Genomic DNA, 8,742 nt, shown 5'->3' with positions numbered 1-8,742 from the left:
TGACACTGTAAGGAAGAGAGGGCAGTGTCTGACCACAGTCAGGCCCAAATCGCTGATGTAAAATATCACTTAGACCCGATACTCAAAGTATGGGCTTCGACCAGCCGCCTCCAAGCTTGTGAGAAGCGTGCGTCCTTGGGCCGCCCCCTCCCCCCCCCCTCCCCCCCGCCTCCAGGCCTGAGCCAGAAAGTTCTGGCTACACAGCCCATCCCTGGGGCTCCCAAGATCTGAGTTCATTTACCCCTCCCTCGCCAAGTTCCAAGAAAGTGTGGGTTCAACCCTGACCCTCAGGGACGCAGCACCCACCAGCGGCGAGGGCACAGGCTTCCGTTCGGCCCCTGCCGCGCCCCCAGCACAGAGCAGCTGGCAGCAGCCCCGGTCCCTGCGGTCACTGGTTCAACCTGGGCTCTTTCTCGGAGTCGGAACAAGGGTTCCCAGTTTCCAGGCCCCAACGCGAGCAACAATCCGTTTTGTGCCACGGAGGCGTCATCGCCAGGGTGTGGAAGGAGCACGGAATCTAGGGCTTTTCTGGGAACAGAGCTGGAAGGGAGCATGGCCCCTGGGAGTCTCGGGGCGATGGTGTGAGCGGCCGTCATAACCACAGCCCCGGAGCCAGCCCTTCGTCCTGAGGACGCATGGCCACGAGGTGGCTGGGGCAGAGTCCACGACAGCCCCACTCGGAGGGAGAGGCGCTGAGCTCAGGGAAGGGGGCAGACTCGTGTCGGGCTGCATGGCGGCCCGACCTCAACGGGTCCGCACCTGTCCAGCCCCAGGGCTTCCACGGACCTCCCAGCCTCTGCAGCAGCAGGAACCACTACAGCCAGCTTGGGAAGGTCGGTTCACGATTCAAAGCGGTGTGCTGCTGCTGTTTTTGCACACGTTGTTCCTTGTAACACCTCCCAGGGTTCCTCAGTGGGTCACCTCCATCAAGAAGGCGGGAAAGGTCGTGAAGCAGTAAAATCACTTGCCACAGACCTAACTTGGACAGTCAAAGGACTGAGAGGTCGATTCTGTCACACACATGCACACACACACACACAGGAAAGAGTAGGTCATACAGAGTTCAAAGTTAAAGTTAGCGAGGCCTAGTAGCCCCTGTTAGAAGCTAGGAGCAATGGCTTTCAACGCGTGGTCCCCAGAGACCAGCAGCGACAGCACCCCGGGAACTAGGGATGCAGGGCCTTGGGCCCTTACACACGGGCTGAGTCAGAACTCAGGGCGGGGCCCGCCAGCTTTCAGGCTCTCCGAGTGGCTCTGCTACATCGGCGACTCAGAACCGCGGGGGGATGTGGGGTGGGTGCTGGAGTTGGGTTCAGTTCAGCTCCGGGAACTAAGTCAGGCCAAGCTCTCCAGACCTCAGTTCCCTCGTCCGTAAAATGAAGATAACCCTACTTCCCTCTGGGTAACTGAGAATCTGTGGTGTTAATAACGAGACAGCACTCACCCTGTGCACACTCAGCCCATGTGTGGTCTTGGAGGCCCAGAGTGGGACAGCACGGTGGTGAGTCTACGGGGAAACGGGCCCTGGGGGCTGCGGGCGGGCGTGCAGATTGCCGTGATCCTTCTACAAGACAGTTTGGCAATACTTCTCAAACAAACGCACATGCACCCTGTAAGCACTGCCATGTCTAAGAATTAATCCCACGGTTCAATCCCCGGTCAGGGCGAGTATGGGAAATCAATATATACTAATATATACACACTGAGTGGCCAGATTATTATGATCTCTGAACGCATAATAATCTGGCCACCACCCGGCTCCCAGATGCTGAGGGAGCCGCCCTGCCCGACGGATTGCTGCGCAGGCGAGATGATGGAGCAGGTGAGGGGACAGCGCCGGGCCAAGGCAGGGTGCCAGGCGGGGCTACGGGGCTGTGAGGCTGGGGGCGCAAGCTGAGGTCCGATCCTTGCAGGCCACCCTGAGGGACCCCACCTATATATATATTCCCCTCAGGTGAGGATTTAAAAGCAGAATCACACAGATGAACACACCCAGGTTCATGGAAGGCCTGGCTACTCCCATGGGAGCCGCATGGGGAAGGTGGAAGAAGGGGAGGTTGGAGGGTTGAGGGGGAGGTTGGAGGGTGACCCCAGAGAAACCGCCAGCAGGAAAACAGTGACAGGGCACCCAAGGGTGAAGTCATCCTTTCAAGATAGAAGGTGGGCAGTAACCGTTGGTTTTCACAGATATGAACTAAATGGGGAAGAAAGAGCTCTGGACGGTGAGAGCGTATGTAATTTTTAAATTTTCTCCTTTCTGCTTTTCTGATTTTTCACATTTCCTTCTGCTTCTGAACTCAGGACATATTAAATGCTATTTTTAAAACCTCTGCAGATGATAATCTCATTTTTCCAATAAATAAATGCATTGATGTATACAAAAGACAAATTAACAGGATACATACCGAAATGGTTAACAGTTGGTGACTCTGAGTTTACAAGTAATCTTTACTTTTTCACAGTTTCCCGGGTCTCGGATTTCCTGGGATGCAGCTGCATTCGTTTTAAAATTAGAATAAACACACGTTAAACTCAGGCCGTGTGCAGGCCTCAGGATCACAGGCCAGCCCACTGCTGTGGTTTGGGAGCCACAGGCAGGGAGAGGGCTGCAGTGCGGGGAGGCGCCGCCAGGGGGCAGCGTTGCCTACAAGATCGCACCGCTGGACGGGAGCTGCCGGCAGGTGGCTCCAGGCCGACGTGGTATCTGGATTGGCGAAGCCAAGTCAGGAAGAGGGTGGAGGAAGGTACGAGAAAGACTGGATCTCGCCAGCTGCGGCAGACTGCGAAGATGCCCTGGCTTGGCGTCCGACAGGCAGAAATGGATTCCTCCACTGGGGCTAACGGTCCCCGGCCCCTGGATCCCAGTGGGAGGGGCAGGGTTGGAACACAGAGCAATGGGAGACCAGACCCAGCCGGTACCCTGGGGGCCATCAGCGCTGTGACACAGGCCAGGGGCCCCAGGAAGATGAGCCCTGAGCCCTGCTCAGGGGAGGGCTTGCAGGGTGGGGTGGGGGGGGGGGGCCAGCTGCCACCTGGAGGATGGGGAGGAATCACTGCAGGAGAACAGGGGCAGGAAGGCACCGGGCAGTCCTTTCCAAGACCCGGAGCGCGGAGAAGCCGGCGGAGCGCTGTGGGCAGGGGAGGGAGCTTTCGCTAGGGTACCACCAGGTCCCTTCAGCACCCGGAAAGGAGCCTGGTCTCCACGGGAAGCTGGGCTCATTCTGAGGCCGGTGCAGGGGCGGAACCGCAGTCCAGTCTGCCTCTGCCACCCACCATTTCCGTGACCTGAGTCCAGCCAGTGGCCCTCCCTGAGCCTCAGTCTTCTTACCTGTAAAATGGAGCCATAAAGCCCTCCTTGCAAAGACTCAGAAGGGTAAGTGGGAGCCCTACGCCATGGCTTCCCTTCCCTTGACCTTTTGTCTCCGAGGTAACAGGCGACAGGAAAAGAGACAAGCAGGCGCCTCCCCTCCCCGTGTGGTGCTGCGTGGGCGGGGCACCCACCGGAGGTCCCAGGAGTCGCCCCGACTAGTTCCCAAGGCGCAGGGCGTGGGCTCAGCCCGTGTAATTGCAATCAGGACCCGGCTCAGCCCCCTTATTCCCGTTGAGGGGAAATGTATGTTAATCATGGCAATCTCCAGGAAAGATGATGGCATGAGAGAACAATTTTTAAAATAAAGCTAAAAATAGAGGCAACATCATCAATTCCATTGAAATGGGAAAGCATGCAACCCCGTGATGCGAACTCTGAATAATAACAGCCGTGCGGAATGCGGGAGGGCCGCCGGGGCCGAGGGGAGGGTGGCGCAGGCACAGGGACCCCACGCTGGCGGCTGTCCCCGGGGCCACGGTGCAGGTGCCCACAGGGCAGGAAGCACAGGGAGGGACCAGAACCTTCTCCTCCACCGGGGGTGAGTCACATCACCATGCCCAGCGATGACACTCCCACGAGGGGCAGAGGATGCTGTCAGGCAGAGAGAAGCTGGGGACGGCCGGCTTCCCAGCGCCCTGGGCGAGGCAGAGCTGGACGATGGGGAAAACAGCAAAGGAACCGAGAACCGCTGAGCAGATTCTGACAAAAACCATGGAGGGAGGAGGAGGAGGAGGAGGAGGAGGACAGAAAGCCACCTGGATGGTGTGGAGAGCGGAGCTGCGGGGAGCACGCACCGCTGGCTTGGGGAGGGGGTGCAGAGAGGGGCCATGGGGAGGGGCCCACCCTGGGAAGTCGGCTGAGCATTAGAGGGCACCCCGCTGTGGCCCAGAGCAGGGGTGCTCATGCCTGGCTTCACTCCACAGTCACCCGAGGAGCGTTCCTCAGTTCCTGCTGCTCAGGGCCCCCCCCAAACCAAGGGCACCCCACACCTGGCGGCGGCCTGGAAACCTGCCCTTCGGGCTCCCCAAGCCATCCTGCAGCGCAGCCGGGCTGCCAACTGCTGCTCTCGGACGGAGGAGGACTCCGAAGCAGTTTGATGGCTTTCCGGGGGGCGGGGGGGGGGGGTGGGGGGGGATGCACTGTGGTGACAGGACTGTCTGACACTGAGCTGAGAGAGTGGAGGTGCTCATCTCATTTCAGTCCACTCCCCCACGGGTGAGCCCCGACAGATGCCGGCTGACAGTCACTGGGGAGGAATTGCACCCTGTCCCCTTGTTTAACCTCACAACCCCGGTGACACCAGTCCTGTTATCCCCCCTTCACAGGGGTCACAACTGCATGTAGGAGCTCGCCCAGATCAGTGGCTCACACATGACAGAGGCAGAGCAGAGCCCAGCATCCGGCTGGGGCACCCCCTGGTCAGTACGCCAGCTGCCCATTGTCCTGCCAGCCCCCGCCCCCACCCCCCAGCCTGCCTTGCATCTGAGGGAGGGGACGGAGCCAGCCCCTATCCCGGGGGAACCGCCACACATTCAGCACCCGGGAGGAGGTACTGGGACTGGCCCTGGATGCAAAGGGCAGGCGCCCCGAGACCACGGCTCGTAGCTCTGAAGAACGTGGCTCTGGAAGGTTCCTGTGTGAGTGGAGTTCCGACTTGAAAGGTGCTCTGGGGGCGCCTGCCTCCTCCATGCATTCCCGGTTCAGTGCACGCCCCTCCGCACTTCGCCTGCTCTCCTGCCTCCACCTCCCCGACCCAAAAAGCTCTTCATTTGAACGACAGACACAGTGCCCCTCACAGGGTGGTCCCTCCCCTGCCTCTCCTAGTCCCAGGCCCACACCACCCACCACGTCCCCGCAGCTGCTGTGTCGGGCCGTGTTCATGCAGACCTTGCGTGCTTATTTATGCAAACATACGTGCTCATTGGTAGATCCTTTTGGTTTGGCCTTGTCTATAAACATGCTATCCTATTACCCATGTTATACCACAATCTCTCCTTAAGAAATAAACCATGGCTATTTTTCAAGGCTATATATTCATCTTCCTCATTCTTGTTGAGAGCTTCACAGAATTCTGAAATATTAATTCCCATCATTTATTTATCATTCCTCCGTGGATGGACGTTTTAATTATTTCCACGTTTTCCCTATTACAAGAAAATGCTGTCATGAATAGCCTTGTGTGTAGTTTTATACTTTTATGCTATGGCCTTTTTAAGAGAGGTTTCTGGAAGCGAGATTAGCTAGGCCATAGGGTGTGAGCGTGTAAAATTTCGATGATGATAATGATGGATGCGATGAAAGCCAACTCTGCCTTGGTTTGCTTCTCACCTGGTGTGTCCTGAGGGAGCTGAGCCCAAGGTCAGTCCCCCTGGCTGTCCCAGCAGCCCCTCCCCTCCCCCCAGCTCTCTGAGGCTCCTCTCTAGACTCCGGGACCCCAGGAAAGGCTGTGCTGGGGGATGGAGGTGGATCCTGGGGAAGCCAGTCCCTGTGGAGGGGCAGGGTTTCCCAAAGCTGGACAGAGGCCGGAAGAATGACCTCTTTCTCAGGGGGCTGCAGACTTGAGCCAGGCCAGCGACTGGGTGAGCTGACAGGGAGGTGCCGAGGGGGCCAGTGCTGTCTTCCTCGGAAAGCTTGTCTTGCAGTTACCAGAGAGCGGCTGGCTGTGGGCCTCCTGCTGCTGCAGCCCTGGGGACCCAGCCCTCGGGACCCAGCCCTTGGCACCCAGCCCCGGGGACCCAGCCCCGGGGACCCAGCCCTGGGGACCCAGCCCTCGGGACCCAGCCCTGGGGATGGACCCAGCCCCGGGGACCCAGCCCTCGGGGACCAGCGTGAGGTCGGCCATGCTCCTCCCAGAAGCTCTGCCCATGATGGGACATGGCAGGGGTCCCCGGCCTGGACATTCCTGCCCGATGCTCGTTCTTCTAGAAACACTCTGTGCCTAGAACTGCGTGCTGCACTGGCCACGTGTCAGATCTGCCTCACGGCCTGAAGGTTTCCCGCCTCCTCCCCGTTTATCCGTCAGGGTGTGATGCCCAAGAGCCCCTTCTCTGCTGACGTTTATTGAGCACCGGGCACTGTGCTCCGCTTACTAGCTGAGACTCCACTGGGTAGGTCTTGGGCTGTCCATCTGCAAAGTGAGAGCCTCAGAGCCCGTGCCCAGGCGGCCGTGGAGCCGTTGGGAGGGGGAGGAGGCAGGGATGGGTGAGTGTGGGATGGGAGCCCTTCCTCCCTGGGCCGGGCAGGGAACACCGCCCAGGTCTGAGCCCGTGGCGGAGGCACCTCTAGGAAACCAGAGGACTGGGGTGTGGGGTTTGTGTTTAGGTCTTAGCCTGGAACAATAATTCAAAATGTATTCCCCCCGGGGAGCGTGGACCACACTCTAAAGAAAACCAGCGGGGCCACGGGGAGCGGCAGTACCTGGCTCCCAGGGAGGGGCCTGGAGAGCCGAGGCCTTTCCTCCTCTGGAGCTGGGGCACCAGGCGCCCTTTCCTTGCAGGAGGAGAAGCAAAGGGGCGCATTTGCATAAGAAAAGGTTGATTGTACCTTTCAGAGTCTCCCATGCTTTTGTTCTCCTTTCTAATCGTTGCTGGCAGTTTTTAAAGGCTCAGGAATGTGGCACAGGGAGATAGGAAAGGAGGGGAAAATAGGGCCCTAAAAGGGGTTAATTTGAATCGTGGGCTGAGAGCCTTTCTCTTTCTCTTTCTCTTTCTCTTTCTCTTTTCCTGCGAGGGGCCCTGACCCCGAGGGGGAGCCCTGACTGACAGGGGCAGAGGGAGGAGCAACTGAGTTCCTGGTTTCTTTATTCTTCCCCGCCCCCCCCCCCCCCAACAGAGAGCATTGCTTCAAAGAGGAATTTAAAAACATTCTGAATACACACCTTAAAAAAACACTATTCCCTGGGTGCAGACAGCACACTTGACACTGTACTTGAGCCTTACGTTCAGGACTAGCTGGACAGGTGCACAGGCCCCAGTGCGGGACCTACCTTGCACTGAACCTCTCAGAGTCTCGGTGCTGATGCTGCTTCCATTCTACAGATGAGAAGAGGGAGGGTTCAGAGCGTTCAAGAAAGCCCCAGGAAAGCGCCTGAGGGAGGAATGAAACTGAACCTCACTTCTTTTAGTACAAAGAAAACTATTACAGAGATACAAAGGAAGGGGGGGGGACAACTTCTTAGGTATTATAAAGAGGAAAAAACTATAAAGATAAAGACAAATGTGAGCAGACAGATGCTGATATATACGCTGAACAGAAGCTGAGTATCACCCTCAGACCAGGCAGAAGCGGACCTCCGGAGCCGTGAGGGAGAGAGGGAGACCGCAGGGGAGGGCGGGGGGTGAGAGGGGGAAGAGGAGGGCCCTGGAGCTGTGGGCCTCACTTGTCCGTGTACAAGGACGAAGCCAGAGCTGGCAGAGCCAGGGCCATTTCTTGATCTCCCAACTCCTCTAACAAACGTGCGGAATAAGCAGGACAGCCAAAGCAGTCACAGGATAGTTCACAGCGCTGGGCGCACAGGTGTCCCAGGAGGCTGAGTGGAGCCACTGACGGGGCAGGGTCACCGGGGTCGCAGCTGTGCAGGAGCAGGTGGAGGCGCTGGGAACTACAGAGGCCTCTGGTTCACCACCTGGGGAAGGTATCCAAGCCCAGACTGGGAGGGGCCTACACCAGCTCCAATTGGCAAGTGAGTGTAAGGGGCGAAGGGGGTCTGGGACCTGGGGGGCTGGGCTGGGGGCTCTCCAGAATGCCCAGGAATAGGCAGCATCAGAGATGCTGAGAACAGGGTAGAGGCGACCAGGGCGGAAGTGTGTGGGTCCAGGTAGGACGGTGTAGACACCTGTGGGGCAGGCGGCCAGAGCTCTGAAGCCCTGGCTGCACCGGAAGATCCTGTTTTTAAATACTTTGTGGAAGCCACAGAAGAGAGAGCCCAGAACTGTGAAGGGCTGGAGAGACACGGCAGCCGACACGCAATGAAGGCAGCAAGACAGAATGTGCGTAGACCCGGGCAGCAGGGCAGAGGGGCTCGGGTACATGGAGCCCACGTCTCGCCGAGACCAAGGTGACCGAGGGTTTTAAAGGGAGAACGAAGAGGGACCACGAAGAGGACGCTTACAGAAGGGAGGTCAGTGGGGAATCACTGCAAACGGTTTGGCAACGCGGGCTGGGACAATGCGCGCCTGTGGTTTGGCCGTATTGTGTTTTCTTGAGCAAAGACTCAGCGTGGGGGCTGGGGTCACCCTTAGAGACAGGGCCAGTGCGGGTGGAACCAGGCTAGTGTTTGGCCACGTCCCTTGGCACCACGTGGGAAAGTCCTTCGTGCTGTGGGGGAGTCCTCCGTCCCAGCAGCTAGGAGAGCTGGCTCCTGCAGCTCCTGC

Source organism: Plecotus auritus (genome assembly GCF_963455305.1).
Source record: "Plecotus auritus genome assembly, chromosome: 6".
NCBI lineage: Eukaryota > Metazoa > Chordata > Mammalia > Chiroptera > Vespertilionidae > Plecotus > Plecotus auritus.
Note: the sequence above shows the minus strand (reverse complement) of the source record.